General features: G+C 42.3%; 1 long non-coding RNA gene across 1 annotated transcript in view; it reads left to right on the plus strand.

Annotated features, from left to right (window-relative positions):
* Nucleotides 1-10,031: 10,031 nt before the first annotated feature.
* The window catches only part of LOC115512745, a 29,800-nt gene continuing 13,596 nt past the window's right edge, over nucleotides 10,032-26,235 (plus strand). The window contains exon 1 of the long non-coding RNA XR_003968473.1: nucleotides 10,032-10,545. This is a non-coding gene — a long non-coding RNA (uncharacterized LOC115512745). The remainder of the gene's footprint in view (nucleotides 10,546-26,235) is intronic.

The raw sequence follows: 26,235 nt of genomic DNA on the forward strand, positions 1-26,235 counted from the left end.
AATACGTTTTTAGTATAAATTTGTCCCATCCAGTATTGGGGACATATTTGTACTAAAAATGAATTTGTTGTTTACCTGAAATTCAAATTTAAGCGGGTATCCTGCATTTTAGCTGTTAACACTAAATGGCACAGAAGAGTAAAAATCCCTCTGGCTGCTGTCTCCCAGGGAACCAGTCAGTTACCCTTTCAAAAGAAAATCCTGTAACCAATTTCTTGAGTATCCTTCCAGGGATATTCTATAATTAACTTTCTTTTTGCAGCAAAGTTTTCAAGGCTCAATACAAAATAGATTTTGGAGAAGAAAAAAAAAAAAAGAAGGATCTAAACCAAATATAACAGTGTCAATGTTTTTAATTTGGACTCCTGACAGTTTACTAAAGGAAGTTAACGGAGGCCATGGGATGATACCTCGGGGAGGGATATTAGTTCATACCAACTGGGTAACCTTGAATGTGTTCCTTAACTTCTGAGATCCTCTACAAAAGGAGGTTAATATGAATACTCACCTCATGCATTTACAGTGAATAATAACACATGTAATATACATGCAAAATGCCTGGCACAAGGTAGGCGTAGGATCAGCAGAGGACTCTCTTCCTGGATATTTTAGGGTATTCATTCATCTGTAACTTTCTTAAGAAGTTCATCATAAAGGCCTCTGTCTGGAAACAAAGGCCAGATGAACTAAGACTGTCTCACTATAACCTTCTAAGTTTGCCGCTGGGTAACTCATTAACTCAGTTTTCTCCTTACAGCCTCTACTCCACCACAGACGTCATTCAGGGCCCTAATGCCTCAATTTATCCTTTCCTACTTTCACTTATTGAATCTATTCCTCTGTCAACCATGGATTCGAAAAAGTATTTACCGAACACCCACTCTGAGCAAGGCATCAATCTAAGTACTGGGGAGACAGGTTTGAGCAGGTAAGACAAGATCATTGCCCTGGTGTTCAGGGATGGAGATGGAGATAATAAAAGGGTAAACAAATAAGTCAGACTATTTTGAATAATGATAGAAATTGTGCAAAAAATTAAACAGGAGTGGAAAACAGTAGGGGGAGAGGGAAGCTGACTTTATTCAGATCAACTGCCCTATTAATAGTAAATTCCTTCCATTGTACTTAAGCTGCTGGAAGTACTTTAATTGTGTCATTCCTTTAGAAAAGTTTTTGAACAATGCAAGTAGAGAGCAACAACCTTTACAATTTTAAGTTCTTTAGACTCAGCGGTATGTAGCTACCAAGATCTTTCAAAGGTGTGGACTTGGATATTTCTACCTTTCTTTGGTAATGTCTCCATGGGAAAACGAAAAGTGATAAGCATTCAAACTCTGAGTGCAGATAATTAATGAGCAAAACCTCAGACCCGTTATTCACATATATAATTCACCCCAGACACACACACATACACACGCACACACATCCCCAGTGCTGCAAGTTGGCTATTTTCACACCCAGATCAGAATAGGACAAACCAGATTTGAAGCCATCTTTCTGCCTTTTTATTTATGCCAGTTAACCCATGATTTCATGCCATTTCCACTTCTCCAAAACCCTCGCTTCTTCATTAAGAGGTTTTCATTAAAAAAAAAAAAAATCACTGTAAAGGAAGTTGGGATATGATGAAGAGGTTTGGCATTAAGTATTTCAACATCGTTAAAAGATCAAAATATAATAACTTCCCACTTCATTTTGCCTGTTAGGTCACATGTTATCAGAGCTCATATTCAGAGATAATTATCTATTTGTAATGGAGTGATCCCTAAATTATTTTTAAAGCAGTTTAACTATCTTTTCTGAGAAGCTCCTTGTTGTTTGCCAGGATAATGCAATTCCTGTTTGTGCATTATAACATTAATACAATTTATGTGAAGAAAATCTTCTTCCTTTGCTTCTCCCAGTGAAATGATGCATTTTCGTGATGATTGAAAGCAAAACAGCTGAAAATGCTATATTAGTTCACAAAAATTTCTCAGAATAGAGTATTAAAACTGAAACTGACACATTACAGAGGTGGTAAAATCTACTCACATTCAATTATTTATGGACAGAAAAAAAGATTAGATACCATCAGTGTTTGCAGATCTACGTGATGTGTTAACAATGATGTTGAACATAAGCATGAAATTTATCCTCTAAATAAGGATGTTCTTCTAAACAAGGTTTAGAAAACCTGATTAATTATTAGACTCATAAAATTAACTAAGGTATAAAATGAGAAATACTTAAGGTGTATTATTATATTGAAACTTAGCTAAGACGATAAGAATCATTTTGAAATGCGACTGCTTTCCAGCTTCATAGTTGACTCACCCTCCCCTGCCCTGTCTCTTTTTTATCTTTTGAGGTGTAATGTATATTTATTTCAGGGATGCCTGGGTGGTTTAGTCGGTTAAGCGCCCCCGACTCTAGATTTTGGCCCAGGTCATGATTTCACAGTTCGTGGGATTGAGCCCTATGTCGGGCTCCGGGCTGACAGTACAGAGCCTGCTTGGGATTCTTTCTCTCTTTCTCTTTCTGCCCCACCCCCACAAGCACAGTTGCTCTCTCTCTCTCTCAAATTAAACATTTATAAATAAATAAATAAATAAATGTATATTTATTTCATTGCCTCATTGTTGTTTTAGTTTCTTTCTTTCTTTCTTTCTTTCTTTCTTTCTTTCTTTCTTTCTTCTTTCTTTCTTTCTTTTTTGGAGTGGGAGGGAAATGTGGTATTTCTTCAGGACAGGTTGCATATTTTGTGGCACCAATACAACTTTCTCTGTTCTACCTTTTTTCTTAGACGTCTAGATTTTCAATGCTTCTAAAATGGCTAGTGTTAATTCTACTTAAACTCTTTTTACAAATTTCTTTCTTTTTTTTTTTTTTTAGGGTTTTGTTTTTGTTTTTTAGGATGATGATGATGATGATGATGATGATGGTGATGATAGTAATCTTACACCCAACATGGGGCTTGAACTCACAACCCCGAGATCAAGGGTCACAGGCTCTTCCAACTGAGCCACCCGGGTACCCCCAGATTTACTTCTTTAAAGTGTTTTTTGAGAATATTACTTGGTGTGTCAATAACTCCACCTGTGTCTCTGCCTCTAAAATTCGGATTTTTTTTGACTTGGTGATGTCACTTTTGGTTTTGTCCCTTGTTGTCTTCTCTACCACCTGTTTTCATCCTGAGTCCGTCTCTACAGTTAATAATACCTTAACTAATGTGCTAAAAACAGGCTCATCAAGAATACTGCTTTGAACTTAAGTTTTATAGGAATTTATAAAACCAGAATGCTCCCTCAAATTATGATTATATTGAGCAAATATTAGTTATTAAGAAGATCCTTTAAAACCTCTTCTTCCTCTTCACTCACTGCAAAGGGTTTGGCTTCTTTTGGAGGCACACAGCTAGTATGGAACACAGCTTTGCCCATCTCGTGCACATCCCCTGTAGGGTTTGTAGAACTGCAGCCCATAATCCCCTCTTGAAAAAACACGCTGATTATTTGTGCTTATGTTGGTTCCAAATATTACAATAGTTTCTGGATTTTTGCCACATTCCTCTCTAGATGGTCATTTGGGAGACTTTGTTTATAATGCGTGTTTTGAATGAAATTTTAAAATTCCAAGACCACAGGATGTAAGACTGAATTGTGGGTTAAACTTAATTTTGCATTTTTTCAAAGAGGCCCTCCTTCGATTACAACAATAGCAAACATTGAATAGAAAATCAGAGAGGGTATGTTTCTTCCAAGGATCAGTATATGAAAGAATATAAGAGAAGCGTGCTGTTTCCAAGGATTAAGGAATGTTTTCAAAATGGCCTACAATGTGCCGTTGGTGCTTTAGGTAAATTAAAACATTAAGCTGTTTTATGGATATCAGGAGAAACATTTTCTTTAGCAGTTGTGCCAATTGTGACTTTAAAATCAGAAACAAAACCCTGAGTTTAAAATAGCATCCACCCCCAAAGAAATTAGTGATGTTCATGAGGATAAACAGCATAATAATATTTTTTTTTAATTTAAGGCAATGTTAAAAATATAAAAGCTCCTTGGAGACTTTTTCCTTCTAATAAATTCTGGGTTTTTTTTTTCCCTCTTATACTCTTTGTTTATTTTAGAAGTTGATGCTTGTGAAAGAACCCTCAGAGATTTTAGGACAAAATAAGTTGGCTTTAAAAAAAAAAAAATGTGAATGGAGGCTTTTTGCATCTGATTACAACCTTCAGGAAGCTTTTTAACTTTACAAATGATAGATTTAATCAATTGGTATGTCTGACTTTAGTTGTTTGGTGCTCTGGCCCTCTGTTACCACTTGGATGTGTTCTTTACTGCTTTTACAAAACAGAAAACAGTGAACACAGCAGACAAGTACATTAAGGCCAACATTCGCTATTGACGTTCTCAGTCACTGTCAACTGATGAATTTCTCCTCAAGATGTTTCAGTTTATATACTCTCTATAAATCTCTCTCTCTCTCTCTCTCTCTCTCTCTCTCTCTCTCTCACACACACACACACACACACACACACACACACACACACACATACACACACACTCCAGTGATTTCTATGACATAACCTTTCTGGAATTCTATAAACACAGGATATGCAACACGGGTTAACCACTTGTCTAGGAAAGAAAGTAAGCAGACAGTTGCCCACAGAACACATCTTACATTTGAGGTTCTATGTATGCCAAGAAAGTGATCCAAGAAAGTGATCACTTTGAGTCCCTGCCTGAGTAACAACAGGACCTTGAGAACACTATTGCTATTTTAAATGGATGTTGCTTGTTAACAGAATGCAGAGTGCAGAATGAATTATGGCCTCTGTGGTAAGCTCTTTCTTCTATTGTTGACCTTGATCTTCAGGGAGGATGTAGGAAGTAGCCAAGTATAAAGGTAAAGCTTATGTTAGGACTATAGAAAAATATTCTACTTAGAAAGAAAATATAAGCATTAACGCCACTGGTTAAAATAAAATCAATTTGTTACTCATCAATGTGAAGAATAAGATATTACTAGTTCATACATAGCAGCTTCCTTGAAACTTATGAAATAGAGTGGAGAATAAATGAAGGGTAAGTAAATGCCTTCTTTGTTAAGCCACCTGACTGACATTGGACCTGGTTAATATTGTCCTAACACAAGGACATCACCCACAACTTGATGCTTAGCAGCTACTTTCAACAATGGACTTTAGGTCCAAGAATATTCTCAGTGACCTAGGGCTGGGGTAGGGGGGAAGAGCACCGTTAGAGGTTGTATAGGGTGTGTGGGGTAAGTATGACCAACAAACAGCCTTGTGTTCTGTAATTACAGTGAGAGATCGCTGTGCAAAATATTAGTAACTTTTCTATTCTACAGAAACAATGACTTCAGGAAGCTACATTGCTGCTGCCAATGACATACACTGCCCATCAAGGAGTCAAATTAGCCCCCCCTCCAAAGTGTCTAAACTCCACTTTAAGACAGATCCCAAGGAAGGCTCTTCAGTGAAGGCCGAGGGAATATTGTTTCTCCATTGCGCCCTTATGAACTCATCTGGGCTCATCAATTGAGGTGCTTTCTTAGCAGTTCTACATGGGGAAGAATCTGGGGGCACCTGGATGGCTCAGTCGGTTAAGCGTCCAACTTCGGCTCAGGTCATGATCTCGTGGTTCTTGAATTCGAGGCCCACGTTGGTCTCTCTGCTGTTAAAACAGAGCCTGCTTCAGATCCTCTGTCCCCTCCTCTCTCTCTGCCCCTTGCTTGTGCTCTCTCTCTCTCAAAACTAAATAAACAGTCAAAAAAATAAGTGGGAAGAATCTGTTTCTTAATTATGGGCATAAGTACTGCAGGAGTGAATTGATTTACTGTGGTTGTACAATTATATAATTCCTCTCATTTCACCCTTGGGGCACCTCAACGGCATCACGATCTGAATGTGAACCCAGCAGAAGGGCTCAGACTGTGGAGGCAGTGACTCCTTTAGGAGGCTCCTTTTGTTCCTTCAAACATCCTTGGATTATATGATTATGGGATGAGCAGGAACCAAGTGGCTGAACATCTACAACCATCACCCCTCCTCCAATCTCCAAATCAGCCCTGTGATTGATTCTTTGATGTACCATGGCCAAAAGTGATGGGAGGGGCTGCTAGAAGACTGGCTTTTTTCAAAGAACCAGCCCTGAGAACTGGGTGTAGTCAGGGCAAGCACGCCTTGGGGATCCCTACACATTCTTTTATCTCTTTGCGGCTGTCAGCATTTCCCTCTCACACCCACCTCATCAATGGTTTCTGGTCCTGAAGCCATCACCTCACAGCCACTCACTGCTTTCCAAAAAAGACAAGGACTAGCCAGATGAAGCAACCCACACTGTGCGAGAGAGAGAAGCCCTCCTCTTCCCCATGTGAGGGTGCACGCGCACACACGCTCACACCCTTTCTTCCTGGATGGCAGCCATGCTTGTCATTTCACCCAACAAAGTCATTCTGCTGGAGGAGATGTAGGCATAATAGAAGAAGAGAACAATGGTCTTGTCATTTCCCTATTTAAATGTTTTCAACTATTTACAGCATTTCATCCCACAGCCCAAAGCTAGTCAGTCCAGAGGAAATGTCTAGAAGGGATCATTCCTAGGAAGAGCAAAACCTAGTGAACAGGGCGACACTCACCCTGATGCTCAATGGTTCTTCCTTGATACTTCTCTCTCCATCATCAACCCTATCCAGTCCATTGGCAAGTCTCATTATTCTCAAACTATACCCCACATCTAATCATTTTTACCCTCCCCCCCATGACATCCTAGTTCAGGGCACCACCGATTCTCTCTAGGTTCCTGAATTACCTTCCTACTTTCTTCTACTTTTTCTCCCCCCCCCCCCCCCCAGTCCATTCTCCATGGGATATCCTGGTATGATCTCTTAAAAATGTAAATCAAATCATGTGACTCAAATTTAAAACTTCTCATATACATGTCTATTATTTTTTGTGATTCTTCAAGCGTTTTGCTATCACACTCAGCATTGAAAATCGTTTAACAAAAAAGCTGTGTGCTGTTTTATAGGAAACAAACTGCAAGCTGAGGGCACCACCTTCCAGATGCAAGAGAAAAGGTGGGTGGTGATAGGTGTCAGAGGAAGGAAAGCTAGAGGGCCCTGGGGGCCTGCAGTTGAGGAAGGAAAAAGGCTACTGAGAGCTGATCTGGGCCAGAGCAGGAGCCTGGGCTGAGTAGTGGAAGGACCCCTCCAGGGTATGGCTCCTGCCAACCCCCCCATCCTCTTCTCTTACCCGCTTTTCCCCCCTCACCCCCTCCCCTTGTCCTGTGCTCCGACTGCCAGGATGCGTATTTGCCACTCATTTTCTCTGCGTTGAGGAATGGTCTTCACCACCCTTTCTTCCTGATGAATATTTATTCAGTTGCCAGACAATTCCCCAGACTAATGTCCCCCACCATGAGCTGATTTCTTAATTTTTTCCCCTTGCTTTGAAGGTTGTAAAATTGCTAAACCTGTTCTTTTCCTCCAAATGACAACTTTGTCTTTCCGTAGTTTTCCAATGTCTGAAGTTTTCTGTGTGCCATGAAAATGACATTTATAATTCTATTTGATATTTAAAAAAAAAAAAAAAAGGTGACACTGGACAATGTCCTGTTACTAGGAGGGGCAAATGACCTCACCTGCTACACACAACCCATGGACCGGAAGAGAATGTAAATACACAGTGGTTCTGACAGGTAGCTGTCCTACCTTGCGTGCCTCCTTCTCTGGACTCTGGATTATTGCACAAAGAGTCACCCTCTTTTGTCTCTGCTCTTTCCACGCACACTGATTTTTGTCTCTCTGTAACACTTCTCACGCACGTATTATAGCAACAGAGATCATTAACAGAAAGCAGAGCTCGTAAGTGAATAAATACTTACTGGCTCAGGGCACATAAACTGTGTTCACAAAGAATGTTTTTAATTTTTTTTAAATGCAGGATTATTTACTTTGTTATCTGTCTACTTCCTTAAAGGAAGACTGACTGGTTTAAAACAGAAGTTAAGGGCTATTCTGGAAGAAGGATCCCCATTAATAAACAGAAGCATTTGGACGTAGTATAATATCTAAATAAAAGCACAATAAGGCATCTACTTTTCAGGGAACATTGAGGGTGTATTTTTTTTTTTTTTTTTTTTTTTTAGCTAACTGGACAAATCTTGAAAGAACTGGAGTATTTAAAGAAAGCACATTATTACTGGAGCTAAACTTGAGTACTTTTATGGCAAGATTGGACAGCTGCTTGCACCTGCCCTAACTTTTTTTTCAGGCTAAAGTTATCTATTCCAGGATCCTATGTCATGCAGTATAAAGCTTTGGTTTCAATCAGTCGCTAACCCAGGACCTTGGATATATTTGAAATTCCTTTGGGGGGGAAAAAATTGGCCAAGGCTTTTGACCGCACTGTTTCTCACACCCAGGCCAGAGTGGGCTGGCTCTCCATGGCGACAAGAATGCATATTGGAATCTCACCCTTAAAGCCACAGAATCAGAGCATTCTGGTCCAAAAAGGGTCTTTAGAGTTCATATGGTTCTCCCTTGCTCGTTTTACATTTTTCTATAATGCTATGCTAGAATTCCTTGCTTCCACATAGCAAATATACCAAACTCTTAATTTAACTGACAGTATAGGACATTTGTGTTATTGGTGGCTGATAGAGGAGGTCAAGACAAAGAAATAAGATTCAGCAGTTTATTCAAGGACGCTCACTTTCAATCCGTGATACTTAAGAGAGATAGTCCAGCAGATAGATTCATCCTCTGTTCCTGAATATTCTCCAACTTCCATCCCTTAATTTGGTAAAGAGATGAGAGGAGGTTTGCCTGGCCTGCATTTTCCTCAGTCTCTGCCTCAAATATATTCATAAAAGTTAAAGGGGAGGTATGACCGGGGCACCTGGGGGGGCTCAGTCGGTTGAGCACCCGACTTCGGCTCAAGGTCACGATCTCATGCTTGGTGACTTCCAGCCAAACACGGGGCTCGCTGCTGTCAGCCTGTCAGCAAAGAGCCGGCTTGGGATCCTCTGTCCCCCTCTCTCTGCCCCGCCCCCCACTTGCACTCTCCCCCAAATAAATAAATAAAGGTGAGGTATGACCTCTGTTTATATACAGGGTTAGTATGAGAATATCTTTTGCACAAACAAGATTGAAGACACTGACCACAATGTCAAATGGCATTATCTTTACACAGATCCATGTGATACATTCCTTCTCGAATTTAGCTGCAGGCGATGATAACGTGTATGCTGGCTCTCGCCAGAGAGTAAAACCTCTGCAGCAGATTATGTTTCTCTTTTCACCTTTGCTGCCAGAAAAATATGAACCAAACCTATTGCCAAGGGTAATCTGATAAGCTCTGGTGCCTACAACTATTCACTCCTCTGCTTTCTTCAATATTTTGTTTGTAAACGGCCTCGCGTCATTGGAGAAGCATGTCCGTTGACAATACAAATTTAAATGGAAGAAAATGAGTGAAAACAATTGGCAGGTAATAAGGAACGGTGCAACTTGCCAATGACACTTGTCTGTGCAAAGACCTTCCTGCCCACGTTCCCGTTTTTTAGGGGAGTGAAGACGTCTCGTGTTTTGTATCAGAAAACCTGAGCTTAATTCCCAGCTGTACAACTTCCTCACCGAATAACCTTACAAAAGTTACCTAAGCCTCTATTTCCTCATTTCTAAATGGGGATATTAAAGCTGTTGATACACTGGCTTGTTGTGACAACCAAATGACAAAACAAGGAGAGATGCTTTCTCAATAGTGAGTCACTCCAGAAATGCTCGTTGTTATAACTTCCGTACTCTGCCTTACAGTGCTGACCCTCCCGACCCAATCCATGTTTGCAGGAGTTTGAGAATAAGTTCACAAATTCACAAATAAATTTAGAAATTCTTTGACACTCCCCTTTTTAGGGGGTGGAGCCTCCTTTTTCTCCCCTAGAGCGGGGGAGGGGGGGTTGTATTTAGTAACTTGTTTCTAGCAAAGAGAATGCGGCAGAAGGTAACAGTATATAGTCGACTTGTGAGACGGGGTCATTAAAAGCATTGTGGCTTCCTCTTTGCTCTCACTCTTAGATCCCTCATTACGGCCCAAGGCAACTGCCGTGTCATGACACTCAAGCAGCCTTACAGGGAGCTCCATGTGGCGAGCAAAACTGAAGTCTCTTGCCAAGTGAGCGGTTATCGTGGAAGCAGAACTTTTGGCCCCGGTCAAGTTTCCAGAAGACTGCACCAACCCCCCACCCCCACCCCGCCTGGCCCACTTCTTGCCTACAGACTCCTAAAAGACCCCAAACTAGAACCACCTGGCTAAGGCACCCCGGAATTCCTGACCCTCAGAAACTCTGTAAAAGAAGACATATGTATTCTCGCTTAACACCCTTAAACTTGGCCTACATTTGGGCGTGGGGTGTGGTAATGTATCACGCAGCAAAACTAACAGATAAAACGTCTGTAGATACTTACCCATCCTCTTGGAGGACGCGACTGAGGACCAGTAACAGACCTTACTTTTCTCAGATGTTATTAAAGGTAAGTCAAGTGCTGACAATATGTTAGACTGGTTGCACTGGAAATCACCCCAGTATCATGTGGTGTAATACCTTCATTTTACAAAGGGGAAAATTGAGGAGCAGAACAGGGAGAGAAGCTCAAGGACATTTAATTGAATGGCAAACTTAGGGCTAGACCCTTTCCTGGTCTTCTTCCATTTGGTATCATCTTTCTTTTCTTTCTTTAATGATCTAAAAGCTCCTTTATTTTTAAGCACAGATTCAAGAATAATGGAATGGTTCAAAATCGATACTCACTTCCTTTCTACCATACCATGCCCCTTTTCCCCTTTGCTTTTTCACCTGAAAAATGCCAACCAGTATTTAGTTTATGACATCATTTTATGATGGAAAGGGTGCCCCTCAGATAAGGAAATTGCCCCAAATAAATAAATATTGATGTGAGCACCTGCTGTTTGTAAGATACTGTACAGGATCAAAGAAGATTAACAAAATCCAAATTCAGGTCCTTAAGTTTCTCACAGTCTGGTGGGGACAGAAGGTTCCAAGCACAGTCAGAACGATGAATTCTGGGATATTGCAGGACAGAAAGATCACATGTGAGATAGAAAATATATTAGGCCAAGAACCCACAGTACAAGTTCAGTAATCCTCCCCAAGTAAGGTCTAAAGTCAGTCTTCAAAATTAATTTGGTAGCATGAAAAAAATATTAAAGATTTTTTAGACTAAACTCTTCAATGCATCTTAGTGGGCAATTTTATCCATGTAATCAATGAGCTGCTCTAAAACATCAAGTGCTGTGCTAGGCTCTGGGCATACACACAATTTATATTCAGACAGGGATGGTTCAAGAATTACTATGTAAGGGACGCCTGGGTGGCTCATTCGGTTAAGCGTCCGACTTCCGCTCAGGTCATGATCTCGAGGTTCGTGAGTTCAAGCCCCGCGTCAGGCTCTGTGATGACAGAGCCTGGAGCCTGTTTCCGATTCTGTGTCTCCCTCTCTCTCTCTGACCCTCCCCCGTTCATGCTCTGTCTCTCTCTGTCTCAAAAATAAATAAACGCTTAAAAAAAAAAAAGAATTACTATGTAAAACAGAATTAAGGAGGCAGCAATCTGTTTGGAAAATGGTGCTGGGGACTCGTCTGGAGCCTGCATTTGGTAACATGCCATCTTTACACAGGGGTTTCAGATGGGATTTGAACTTGATGGCCATCATGACCCTGGAGCCCCTACTATACATATACTCTTGATGACCATCTTGTCTTTGGCACCCTCTCCTTTCTCTCACATTCTCTTTTCAGACCGCGGGAAGCACCAGGTTGTAATCTTTATTTGCTAAAATTTCAAGGCAGAGAAATCTCGCAGAAGACTCTGTGAAATGACGGTGGGGGAGTTGCCAGTGTTAATGTAGATAGAGCTGTTCCCATACTGGGGGTGGGTGACACGGAGTGGGGTTGGGATGATAAACGTTTGTGGTTGTTTTAAGTTGCTAAGCTCTTTTATGGGGCACTAGGTAACTGAAAGCAGGAGGCAGGTTATTCCAGATCCCCAGCCCCTGGCTACCAGTGTTGGTAGTAGTAGAGGCATGGGGACTTAGAATAGTTTTCTGGGGATGGGGCTGCTGTGCAGAAATGCCTTTCCAGAATCTGAGCATTTGACCTGTTCCGGGGATGGAGGTCATAAAACAGGCTTTCTCATCCCAAACAAAAGAGGAAAAAATAGAGTTGATCTCGACCAGAAAACATGCTTTGGGGCACTCTCAACTTGGTAACGTCACTTTCTGACCGAATAACTAACTATTAGTCAGTTGCAAAACCAAAATTTATTTCCACTAAGTAGGAAGTTGTGGGTTGAAGAAGCTTAACTACAGTAAGGGATAAATAAGTGAAGGGCAACCTTTCAAAATCCAGCAACACAACTGTTAAGGAAATACATTCGAGCTTGCTCTGATGAATGATGTGAGGTCAATAATCTTATCATTTATAGTCTTCTTTGGTCTTCACCCCTCATCTCTCACTTTTGGATTTTGCAGGTAGCATAACATGTAATCATAAAGTAAGTACTATTAAAAAGAACTTCCCAGTTTGAGAGGTGCTTTCAATAATCATAACCTGAATTCATCCCGTAATTTGGATATATTGATTAATTTAGATATTGAAAGAAAATGGAGACTGGTGGGTGAGATCAATGTCCAATATCATTTACCTTTCATTAAGTTTTCTGGATGCCTTACCAAACCACAAAAATCACCATATTAAAAAGTTTATTTATCTGTGTCTCCCTCTCTCTCTGCCCCTCCCCCGTTCATGCTCTGTCTCTCTCTGTCCCAAAAATAAATAAACGTTGAAAAAAAAAAAATTAAAAAAAGAATAGGATTCCAGGCTTAAAAATGAAAGGAGCAATATTTTCTTGATCCCAACCAAATATTTCCTTGAATTAAATATTAAAGTATTGTGAAATATATCAAGTTCGTTTGATGTCATAATTTAAACTTCTTAGATGCTTATTTGAATATGAAGTGTATCGCTCCACTCTCTCTTGTGCCAGTTTATTTTGTTTTTGTTTTTGTTTTCTCCAGATGATTTTGTTCCACGTTCTCATATGTGATACTAAACTGGAAATTAAATTAGGGCACAATCTCGTAGTAGGTGGGGATTTTAACATGGTGTTGGAAGCTTATCCCAGAAGAAAGAAATGCATCCAACATGGCTATGTTCCTCTTCAAGGGTTTATTTCTCTCAGGCACCTGATGGTACTGTCCATAGCAAAATTCCTTTTTAGATGATTCATAGGCAAGATTTATATTAGCAAAACGAAAAGGAGGATTAAGGATGGAGGCAATTATTTACATTTTGTAGAATCCCTTGAAAATTTAAGGAGACTGTGACCCTTTCCCCTAGACAAACATATACACATAAAGTTTGCATGAAAATTTGTCGAGGGAGGTCCTCTCTGATGTAGAGAGTTTGGAAAGGATGAAGCATTTTGTTTGAAAGAGTTCTATAACTCAAATAGAAAGGGGGGATTAAATGAGAACAAAAGGGTTTTTAAAAATAACTTTATAAGATCAAGACTAAGAACTGTTAAATTGGCGTAACTCTTTTGCACAGACATGAAGGAATCAGAATTGTGGTGTCTGTGATTATTTACACGTAGCCAGTGGAAGATGGGGCGGTACCGTATTGGATAACGCTTTCTGATTTCCCTGTTCTGAAGATAAATATACATCTTGCTTCAGTTATTTTTTCACTGGCTGCTAAAAGCAACCCACAGAATATAAATCTTTTTCAAACACTAAATATTTTATAATTATAATAATAAACAAGTCAGAGAGAATTTTAAGATGATGTAGTAAAGTGGTTTCCAACATTTTTTCTTTAAGCAATGGGACTCTCAATAGAATCCTAAAATATAACAGATTAAAATGGCATTTTTAGCATAAATTGTTTTTATATGTTAAGATGAAAACAACTCCTTATTATAATGTCATTCTAAGAGGCTGTTTTTGCTCAACACAAACATTTAGAAATAGGACCTAATAGAAAAGAGTTATACACCCATCTTCCATTGTATTTCTGTATTTTGTTTTGGTTACTCAATAAATATTAAGAAGATTCTGATGTGGATATAAATGTAGCTGCAAACTAACAATTTTTAAGTAGTCACCTTTCAATCTCAGGGTATTCTTCAAGTAGATAAACATGGGAGGAAATGCTTTATTCAAAGTTTACGTAAGAACTTGAGAGCACATGAAAAATCTCCTATTTACGAAAATTTAGTATATGACTCATCTGACTGTCCATTGGCTTTTTAAAAATTTTTATTGTGATAAAATTTATTTAACATAAAACTTACCATTTTAATCATTAGGTGTACAACCCAGTGGCATTAAGTACATTCACAAGGTTGTACAACCATTACCACTATTTCTAGAACTTTCTCATTATAGCAAACCATTTGCTTTTTTTTTTTTTTTTTTTTTTTGGGTTTATTTATTCTTCAGAGAGAGAGAGACAGACAGAGCACAAGCAGGGGAGGGGCAGAGAGAGAGGGAGACACAGAATCCCAAGCAGGCTCCAGGCTCTGAGCTGTCTGTGCAAAACCGGGGGGGGGGGGGTGTGCTGGAACCCATGAACCATGAGATCGTGACCTGAGCCGAAGTCGGACGCTTAAGCGACTGAGCCACCCAGGCGCCCCTCTCTGGTTCACTTTTCAAATTAATTTATGCCACTGCCCTCCTTTAGGAAGATTCACATTAGAAAGCATTATCAGGTGAATATCAGCTGGCTAATCCACATCATTAATAAGAACTAGCTGCTCGCAGAGTATTGGAACCTCATCCCTCCCCTGCCCACCCCAGCTGTGTATGACAGTTCATCCAGAGCAGGGCTCCCCAGGAAGACTCCACCCTGACTGTGCATTCTACCTGGAGCCAATGAAGCAGTGTGCCAGGCCTCTGGCACATGCTTTGTCCCGCATTAATCAAACCATTTGCTTTCAATTGCCAATTTTAAAACAGTAAAAAAACAAAATTTGAATCAAATGTTTGTAAAGCTCCTAACGCCCCTTTCTAGAACAGCTTAAAAAGCGTGGGGCACCCAGTGATCCGAGGCACAGAGAATGAAGGGACAAAGACAAGTTTCACCGTCCACGGGTAGGCCGGGGAGGGAAGGGGGTTCTCTCCTGGCCACCAAACAGTGCCGCTTTTTCTATCGCGCCATCCGGAGTAGCAACGTCTCTTTATGATTCTAGTCCTGAAAAGGCAATTTCAGTGCCACTCACCAAAATCCTTCCTCCTCTCTATACTGAAAATAAGAAGTTCAAATGTGGCGTGCGAAAACCTGCTATCTCCCTGGGAGGTTTTACCGAAATTCATAGCTGCTTGTCTAGTCTGGTCTTAGAATCATCCTAAATTGAAAGCAAGTCTAAGCGACTACAGGAATTGGTATAAACATCTTCTTCTGTAAGTGGCCCCTCTATGTTTATAGCTAGGCTCAGATCACCACCCTACCTTCTGTGCAGTCAGGTTTAATTTAGTGATATTCATTAAGAACTTCCAGGAATGACAGACATTTACCACAAACAGTTAAAATTTATTGAGTACCTACTATGTGCCAGGCAATTTTACACCTATTGATAAATTCATGTCAGCATTCCAGATTGCCTACATATTTATTTGATCTTTAAAATTGTCCTCTGAATTGGTTTTGATGTCTTTCTGGTTCCCTAATGGATTAATGAATTGAATAAAGCCTTTAGCGTATGTTCATTTTATATTTGTATGAGAGTCATGATTTTACCTTTTTGAAAATTCTATTTTAGTAACTTATCTTTAGAAGACAACTTGAAGAAGCATAGGAAGCATGTGTGATAAAGTGAACAGAAAACAAAGGCAGACAATAGAAGGTAAAGGGGTAGTCGGTGAAGAGCTCCCGACTAGAATGTCGAAGCCTTGGCATTCTCAACAGACACACGAAAAGATGCTCCACATCACTGGTCATCAGGGAAATGCAAGTCAAAAACCACAATGAGATATCACCTCACACCTGTCAGAATGGCGCAAATCAAGAACGCAAGAAAAACAAGTCTTGGTGAGGATGTGGAGAGAAACAACGCTTGTGCACTGTTGGCGGGAAAGAAAACTGGTGTAGCCACTGTGGAAGACAGTGTTGGGGTTCCTCAAAAAATTGGAAATAGAACTACCATCTGACCCAGTGATTGTACCACTGGGTATTTACCCAAAGAATACAGAAATGCTAATTAGAAGGGATATATGCACCCCTAGGTTTATTGCAGGATTATTTACAATGGCCAAGATATGGAAGCAGCCCAAGTATCTGTCAATAGATGAACAGATAAAGAATGTGTGGTATATATTTAACTCATTACTCTACTAGGGAACCAGAAAGACGTCAAAACCAAATCAGAGGACAATTTGAAGATCAAAAAAATATGTAGGCAATCTGGAATGCTGACATGAATTTATCAAGAGATGTAAAATTGTCTGGCACACAGTAGGTACTCAATATATGACATTATATATATCATATATATATATATACACACACACACACACACACACACATATGGGAATATTACTCAGCCATCAAAAAGAATGAAATCTTGCCATTTGCAACAACATGGACAGATCTAGAGAGTGTCATGCTACGTGAAATAAGAAAGAGAAAGACAAAAACTCTATTATTTCACTCCTATGCGGAATTTAAGAAACGAAACAAATGAGCAAGGGAGGAACAAAAAGAGGAGACAAACCAAAGGACAAACTCTTAACTTTGTTAAGAGAACAAACAGGTGGTTACCAGAGGGGAGGTGGGTGAGGGGCTGGTGGAATAGGCGACAGGGACAAGGAGTAAGTACACTTATCTTATCTTGATGAACCCGATAATGAGTAATATATGGCATTGTCGAATCACTATATGTATAGTGAAACTAACACAGCACTGTGTTAACTGCACTGGAATTAAAAAAAAAAAATGCAGGCCAAACAAAATTCCTTGGGATTCTCAATCACAATACTGTACCCAGTGCATAGCACATAGTAGGCGTTCAATAAATATTCAGCAAAGGAACTAGCTTGAAAAACAAGATATACACAAATACTAGGAAAAAGAACATGAAGCTATCACGCGCAAAAAAAAACCTCGTAAATATGACATGGATGTTGAATCCAATTTTTAAAAGCATGACGGAAACCTATGGGGAAAAGTAATACATTTAAAAACACTAATTGTTCCAGCAAAATTCTTCCTCTGTGCTTTTGGGGCTGGAGAAGGTCGGGAGGGCATTTCTCTCAGGGAAAAATGTGAGCTCACATGTACAAACAAAGCCTCTCCCTTCTGCTAACATTTGCCATGTTTTCTTCTATCGCTGCTACCCTAGACAGTTTAAATCCTGCAAAAGAGATAAATGGGCCCCCTCCGGCCCTGGAAGCCTATGTGTCCTTCATACCATGCTCCCCACTAAACCAGATTTTCCATGGCGCTGCCCTGGCTCTCTTGGGCACCTACCGCTCAGCCAGGCTGGCCCTTACCTACACAAGGGCCCTCTCAAGGGCCTTAAGGACCACACATTAGAGACCCCAGACCCCACAGTCCTCAGGCTTGCAGTCTAGTCCTGGACCCAAGAAAAGGCAAGACTGGACTGATGGTTCAGGGAGCGGAACAGAGATCATCCTATATCGTAAGCTAAAGAATTCCATAAATACTGGCTTTTTCATGAATGCTGACGTTACAGAGAGGGATCAGAGCCTCATTTTCACAAGTTTGGCTTTTTTTACTCATAGAAAACTATGCGGCCCAATGATTCTGGGACAGCAAAGACAGACTACTCTCTAGCCAAAAGGAAAAAAAATTGAAACTAATTTCACAGGTTTAAGAAGGAAGATATGATTTGACTCTGCCCTTGCCGTAAGGGAAAGAGAGAGGCTTCCTTTGTTAAATAGCCTTTCTCCAAAGATACAGGGACACTAAACCTAACACTTTGCTTCTTTATTTGAAGTTTTTCTTGGTACAGTATACGCTCAATGAAACTTCAAACAAGCAAAGCCACTACTTTTCGGCCTGAAGTCTTGGTGACGCAAAGACTTGCTTTCTCTCCCATTTAAGTGACTCTTAAGTGTTTCACATACAGCATTTAAGCAGCAAACCCACGAAAACAGTGAGGTCGTCAACAGACAGCATTCCGGTGTATTAACAAGGCCCGCACAAGCCTGGAGCCCAAGGTGACTTGAGATTTTCCATAGATTGCATTTTAATAGACTTCTCTCACTGTGTCATTTCAGGGATGCGACTCCTCCAGAATATTCCGCACGCATCCTCAGCTGCGGCCAGCCCCGGCCAAGCAAGAACCCTCAGCCCCCAGCCCTCATCTAGGGTGCCGGAACTGCTAATGCTCTGTTTAGCCACCAGCGTTTTAAATCCGAAGCTTCTCAAAGATTTTTTACCTTTGCGAGAGCTTCAGAGTCAGCCTGTCACTCTTAATATCTCTATGGAGCGATAAAAACGGTGCGGTTTAGGGAAGGGGTGACAATTATGATATGTCAGGACACCACCTGCCTGAGTGGTTTTTCTCCAGACCGTTGACCTAACAAGTTGCTTAACCATAGAGTGACTCACGCAGCCTTCCTGGGTTTAATTTCTTCTTCTAGAGTTATGAACGCTTGTTCTCTTGCTACCGCACCTGGCTGCCTGGAGAAGTAAGGGAATGCGGATGCTAGGTCCCACTTTTTCATTTTCTTTATAGGGAACAGGTGCCCCCAGAGATTCAGAGCCTTGCCTGAACTTACACAGCCAGTGAGTGGCCCAGCTGGGATCTGAATCCGGGTCTTAGGCGTTTTAACTGAATCCGCTTAGGATGCCGACTTCCCAAGCTTTGTCCCAGACAGAAGTCAGGGAACCAACAGCAGCAGAGCGGAAGGAACGCACCTAGAGAGTCAGACGGTCCACGAGGCTATCTGCCACTTTCTCTCGGCACGGCCTTGGGTAAGCATATGACCTTGCCTATGACCTCGCTATGCTCCATTTCTTCATTTATGAGACATCAACAATGACATCTAACTCACTAGTCTATCGTAAGCATGAAGTGACCAACACCTCATCACTTAAATGTTGTCTTTCTCCATGCCTTCTATTTTATTTAATCTTTTTAGAAAGAGATCAAGTGGAGAAGAGGGACAGAGAGGGAGAGAGAGAGAGAGAGAGAGAGAGAGAACGAGAGAGAGAGAATCTTAAGCAGGTTCCATGCTCAGTGTGGAGCCTGATTCAGGGCTCAATCCCACCACCCTGGGATCATGACCTGAGCTGAAATCAAGAGTCGGAAGGATGCTCAACCGACTGAGGCACACAGGTGGCCTCTCCATGCCTTCTCTTCTCTTCCTTCCAGCCCTGGTACTTTAGAAAGAGTCTCTTTGATCAAAAACTATCCCTTCCCGTATGTTCTTTTTGGTTTCGTAAATTTCTCAAATTCACCCGTCATTCAGCAAATACTCGTTGAGCACCTACTCTACACCGGGCCTTGTTCTAGAGGCCAGGGTGTCGTGGTGAGCACAATAGCCCATGTTCCTGAGCCCTGCGGTTTCTGTTCTAAGAGGCCAAGTGTGTGGCAGGTGGCAGAACATAAGAAATGGAGAAGCATGTTGTGATGCATGTACCAGCGTGTTAGACGTCCCAAGCATCATGGAAGAAAAGAAAGCAGAGAAAATGGTAGCATAGGATCCATCAGGGTGGACACTATGTCTGTGGTCTGGGGTCTGTATCTTCTTCTCTCTGAGAAAGTAACATCCGAGCAAAGACCCATAGGTGGCAAGGAGTGAACCAATAACACACTCTCTTTCCCCAAACTAGAGGTGATACACACAGCGCCAGGAGAAGCAAGCACGGACCCAAACAGGTTCCCAGGAAGGTGTCCGTGGAGATGCCTTAGTCTCGCTTGCGTGCGATTTTCAAGAAGAGAGAAGGGCCAAAGCACGAAGTTCTGAGACAGTGGCTGCAGGGGGCACGGGGGAAGGCTGTGGTCACCACGGATGACAACTTCCCCTCTTTGACGAGGGGACAGAGGCAGTTGTGTGAACAGCTCATTGGCCCAGTTCCCCTAGGCTTTTCTGAAGGTGGCTGTGCGGCTTGGGGCAAAAAAATGGTTAAAAGGCTGGTTCTTCCCGGGGCTTGTAATATATGCCCTCCTTCTCTGAGATTCCAGAACAGCCTTGGAAATCTACACCCTTCTCCGCCGCCGGCTTCTTTTCAGCCAGCTAGAGCTGGAAAGGCCCTCATCCTCGCTGACTGCCAAGGCCAGGAGGCCCCCTGGGCGGCATCCCACCCTCCCAGAGGTGGCCAGCCAGCCGGCTTTGGAAAACAGGGCGCTCAGAAAAAAAGTCACTTGAATTTTACAAAGTGGTAACTGCTGTGGGGCTTCATGTAATTAAACCTAAATGCCATTTTCCTCCTGCAGCTCTCCGGTGAGGTAACAGTTCTCTTTAATGTTAACTCAGGAAGTTTTACCCAAGAAAAGGGAGGTGGGGGGGGGGGGTGCTGTTTGCCAAATCAGGAAATGTGAATTAACTGACAAGGAGCTGAGAAAATAAGTCGGGCAACGAGGAGAAGGGAAGTGAGAGAGAGAGAGAGAGTTGAAACTTGGGAAACACAGGCCACTTTTCCCAGCAAGTCAATACCGCTGGTCCGACCTTCCTTTTATTGTGGGTTGCTTTGGAAAACTCAGAGGGGAAAAAAAAAAAAAAAAAAAAATCCCAAAACTTACTGCCGCCTTCATGGAAGGAAAAGCTAAGGTATTAGCAGGGATTGCAGCCTCTCCAGGGTAAACATTCACCTTGGGCATGGAGACTCTTGCTCGGGGAGCACACATCAGACTCCCCGCTTCTCACCCCTAACCTGCCCACAGCTTTAGCCGCAACGTATGCTTTTAAACAATGAATACATTATGTACATCAAATAAGACTTGCCTCCGCCACCACACCCCACCCCCAGCCCTCCCCTGGTTATTAAGACCTACCTCATGGTTTCAAACATGGTTGGCACACCCTCAGGACAGAGAGAAGGAAGCCCTGTTTTTAAGCAGGTGTTAGGAACCAAGAAGAATGAATCACTCCGGAAAAAATGAAGGCAAAATGCAGGTTCGTCCGTCACCAAAATCTGCAGTGACTTTTCGAAAATATAATTAACCTTTTCATTTTCTCCTTTCCTTCAAATACCTGTCGTCGTCGTTGTTGTTATTTGTTAATCTAGAAACAGGAGCCAAAGGTCTGAGATACGAGGAACTTTGTCCAAAGAGTTTTTGCCCTAAAACGGCTTTCTCTCTCCCTCTCCCCACCCACCTCCTTTCTAGACTCAGTCTTGGTCAGGGCTGCCCTAATGCCTCCTAAAATGCCCAGGAGACATTTTAAAGGACCAGGTAAGCGACCCCAGGCACCGGCCCCGCAGGGATCTGGAATCCCCTGCAGGCAAGTGTGAACACACGCACATCGGTGTGTAGGTACACGTGAGTGACATCAGAGCTTACGTGTTGGAGGTTCCTGGGTCTTTCCAAATGGACAAACCACTTTCCCCCAGGAGGCTGGGTCTCTGATGAAAACCGCTCTGCATTGTTTGGACCTGCGTGGTGTGCAAGGGGATGAAGGGCACTACAGCGTTTTTCAAACCCTAGTACGTGAGATGCTTATAGAGAAAAATCTCTGAGGTCCCACCCCTGGGAGATTCTGAGTCCAGATTCCTTCTTGTTTCCATGGAATCTTTCTGGTAACTTTTTAGTGAGCGTGTGGCTTCCTTCTGAGGTTCTGGATCCTTCTTAAGGATAAACGCTAGCTGCCTCAAGCTAATCTGGGGTGCCAGTTTGAGTCCTCTCTTCTGCTCCTTCAGGCACTCCTGGCCTCCTTTGTCCCCTTCACTCTTCGGCAGATTCTCTTGCTTCCACCCACCCGTCACCTCCTCCAGAAGTCGTTTCACGAGCTTCCACTGGAGTTTAAGGTGCCGGGGTTATCAAGATGAATTAAGACGTAGGCCCTGCCCTGGAGAAGCTGAATTCGGCTTGAGGAGACAGACACATTGAACAGATCATTTCCACAGAAAGAGCCAGGAGTTAAAATAGCTCTTGAGTTGGGAGGCTCGGAGGGAAGGGTATTTGAGAAAGCGCTTTGAGCAATGCCAAGTGCTATGGTTTTCCAGTTAGCTGGAGTGGGGGCGCGGTGGCAGAGCCTGCTGAGAGCACCCCAGCTCCTCCCACCAAACGAAAGCACACGGATCTGTCAATTGCCAAGTTAAGACACCAGGAGAACAGCCGGAGACGCTGAATATCAGAGAAAAAGAACAAAACTGATTCAAAGTGATAACGATGGAACTGCCACAGCGTCCAAAATGCCCAGGATTGAACACACGCTTATCAAGTTGGTGCATGAAATCTGTTCGAAGCAGATTTTCTGAATTTAGACTCTTTGCTTTCCGCATTTGCATGCGAAGGGCACGGGCTGGGGGACGAAGGCGAGGAACCCGGAGGCGGACACTCCCCTCCCCTCCCCCCACCCCCCTCAGCTGCCCCTCCCTCTCTCTTCCTCCTCTACCCTTCAGCCTTGCCTGACCTTGGACAAGACAGACACTCGAGGTTTTTGGTTTCCAGCTCATAAAACAGGCATAATAAATACCTTTGCTTCCAGCTCCTTGACAATGATGCTAAGAAGATTGAGCCACTAATACCTGGCAAAGTCACCTGAGCCCACTGAAGGAGCAAAGAGCGTGTGTGCCTCCGGTGACCAGAAGGGAGAAACAGGAGATCCACATTTGGTTCGCCTTATCCTTGCTGGCTAATTAGGAAACCGATTCATTAAGGCTCAGGCCCCCAGCAAAAGCCCAAAGCGTGAAAGAGACCAAAGAGAATGACATCATTTCCTCTGTATCTTCCCTAAGGGCATCCTGGTATTGGAGAGAATGACTCAGGCGACAGAAACGAGGCAAAAAACAGCCCAGCTTCCAATACTGATTATTTTGGATCAGAACCTTACAGAGAAGAGGATACCTTTTTGGGAAAATAAAGGAGTGAGGCAGGCAAAGAACGTGGTTTTCTGACGGGACTGAAAATAAAGCGGGGTAGGAAGTTGACGCTAAGTCAAAGAATGTGTTCTTTCCCGCCTTCTCTCCATGTAAACATCAAAGCAGCTCAACTAAGTTTTAGGAAATTGAGATTCGGTGAAATTCTTGGAAGAGAGGCATTGGTCCAGAAGCTTGCACTTACTTTTTTTTTTTTTTTAATATACATTTGTTATTATTATGAGAATGTCAGATGAAACCGGGCAGATAAATGAAGTCAGAGGATCTTTTTTATGCTGACTTCTGCAAGTAGCTGTTATTCTTATCTTAAAATTGTAAGGTTTCCTGCCCTGTGAATGCCTCATTAAACTCATTCATTTGCCTATGGCAATAACAGGCACTTAGAAATCTATTGTTCTTGCTCAGGTGATGATAGAATGCTAACATTTACATATGAATACAAGTGCCTTTTTTTTTTTTTTGGTTAGTCTATTACACTCCGAGAAACCCAGGAATGATCCTTGGGCAGTGTCTTTGGCAAATTCCTAAATTGGGAGTCTGTTATTGTGGCAACGGCATTTATACCAGGACGCCGGACCCTAGACAAGCCTTGTCCCAGCTCCAAGTCCCACCCCCTCCTGATTCCAGGACTCTGGAGCACACACAGGCAAATCTGACCTGAAAGAAATCAGATCCTCTTAATATTTTACAGCTTCCATTTAGAGATCCGTCAACCTCGGTGAGCCCCAGGAAAAACAAGTAAAGTAAATTTTGGGCTTCCAGGTAAACCAACCCCCCCCCCCCCCCGCGCTGTATCTTGAAATCAGGAGATGAGACAACTCACTGACGATTTGCGTTGTCAGAAAATGCAGGTCTAAGGCTATTTGGGTTTTAAAAATTAATGTTATGGAAGAGATGAAAAGCATCTCTTTGGAATTTTTGCAAGATGATTAAGAGGTTCAGATTATGGAAAGACATTTGGAAAACTTTTCTGATAATTAACATTTCTACCTTTAGCACAGTTTTACCTGGTATTTCTACCGCTGAAGCTTTCTTCGTCTTTTTTTAAATCTTTTTTTAATGTTTATTTTTGAGGGAGAGAGAGAGAGAGCAAGGGCATAAGTGGGGGAAAGGCAGAGAGAGAAGTGGGACAGAGGATCCAGGGCAGGCTCTGTGCTGATGGCAGTGAGCCTGATGTGGGGCTTGAACTCATGAACCATGAGATCATGGCCTGAGCTGAAATCGGAAGCTCAACCGACTGAGTCACCCGGGTGCCCCTCTACCACTGAAGCTTTCTTAACAGAGGTCACCAGTGATGCCTGACCTTTTTGGAAATTGAACATGATGGCTCACAGCTCTCCTTCTACTGAATGTCATTTACCCATCCATCCATCCATCCATCCATCCATCCATCCGTCCATGCATCCATCCTCTCTTTCCGGGATATACACTATTTGCTAAGCAATGTGTTAAGTGCTGGGAGCATTACAGGGAATAAGATGTGGCAGGATAGTCTGCTGAGGGAGAAGGACTTAATAACTTGAGGCAAACCATAAAATACCCGCTAGAGTGGGCAGAGGGCCATAGGAGCACAGGAAAATGGCACTAACAGCATCTTGGCGGCTAAGGGGCATCCTCAATGAAGTGACAAACTCACAGACAATGAGCAGTTAGCAGAGAAGGGCACGGGGGTAGTGTCGGTGTTTTAGTGTGGCTATGATGGACAGGGAGAAAGAGTTTGTGCGAGAGTAGGCGTGAACGCGTGCACATGTGATAGGAGGGAATGTGGAAAGAGAGCAGTAATGAGAAGTAAGGCTGAAAAGATGAAGGGAAGTACACAACAAGATAAAGCGTTTAAAAGGCAATGCAGGGCTGTTGAAGAATTTTAAAGGAGAGGACATGGCAGGAGCAAATGCACAGTTTAGAGAGATTCAATATGGAGGACAGACACTATGGAGGGAGCAAGGAGGACAGTCAGTTAAGAGATGACTGCAGTGCTCGAGGCTGGACAAGCTAGAGACCTAGATTAATAAGAATGCACTGATTAATTCCACACATATTTACTGAGGCGTATTGGGACCAGATTGTGGACAGCAATGCATCTATCTCCACAGAGTTTAAGATCTGGTGAAGGAAACAGACATAATAATGTAATTGTACAAATAAATGTAGAATAACAACTGTGGTAAAGTGCTCTTGGGGCAGACACTGCTTTCCTCCCAAATGTGTCGTTTGCTTCTTTGTCCAGGTGGACCGATAAACTACATTTTTCAGCTTCCCTTGCAGTTGGGTGTGGTCATGTGACTGAAGTCTAGCAGTGATGTGTAAGTCGAGTATGGTGACATCTAAGGAGAAGGGATAGGGAGTGGTAGAGAAGTAAAGCAAGGGGAGCCTTGTTCTCCAAATGGATGGAGAAGAGTTGCGTTGACCACCTGAACACTAGTCCAGGAGTGTTATGTGGGCAGGAATTAGCTCCTGATGGCTGAGCTGTTACACACTTGGGTCTATTGGTTACACCAGCGTGGCATGGCATAAGTCAATATATATTGTAAAAGAGAGGCACAGAGGACAATGCAAGATCATAGTTGGGGCACCTGACATAATGTGGGGGAGGAAAGACAGGAAGATTTTTATGGAGGAGCTGTGAGGATAATTCAGGGTCAACTGAGATTGATAGAAGTAGACGGTTCAAGAAATGCACAACACATAGACTCCATAAGACCAGAGAAATGGATGTGTAAAAGGAGAAATTAAAGATAATATCCCAGATTCTGCTTTGGGAAACCTGATAGGTGACAATGCTGGTGTAAGAGCATACACGAAGAAGGACAGGATTTGGCGGGGAGAGGAGATCAGTTTTGGACGGGGGAAATTCTTGGTGCCTGAGGACCACTCCAGAGACATCCAGACTGTTGGAATTGTCCTGAAGCTCTGTAGAGAGGGATTATAGAGGCCGAGTCTGGGGAGTCTTCTCCCTCTGAATAATAATTGGAACAAAGGAAATAGAGCAAACAAGATGGTGTAATGTCAGAAAAGCAGAGAGTCAGAAATGGACTCCCAAGGAACACTGACACTAAGGAAGAATCTAGGAAGAAGAGTCTTCAAAGAAAATCAGGGAGTTACCAGAGTGACAAGAGAAAACTGGGTGAGAAAGGTAT

Source organism: Lynx canadensis, chromosome B1 (genome assembly GCF_007474595.2).
Source record: "Lynx canadensis isolate LIC74 chromosome B1, mLynCan4.pri.v2, whole genome shotgun sequence".
In the NCBI taxonomy this organism is placed as follows: domain Eukaryota; kingdom Metazoa; phylum Chordata; class Mammalia; order Carnivora; family Felidae; genus Lynx; species Lynx canadensis.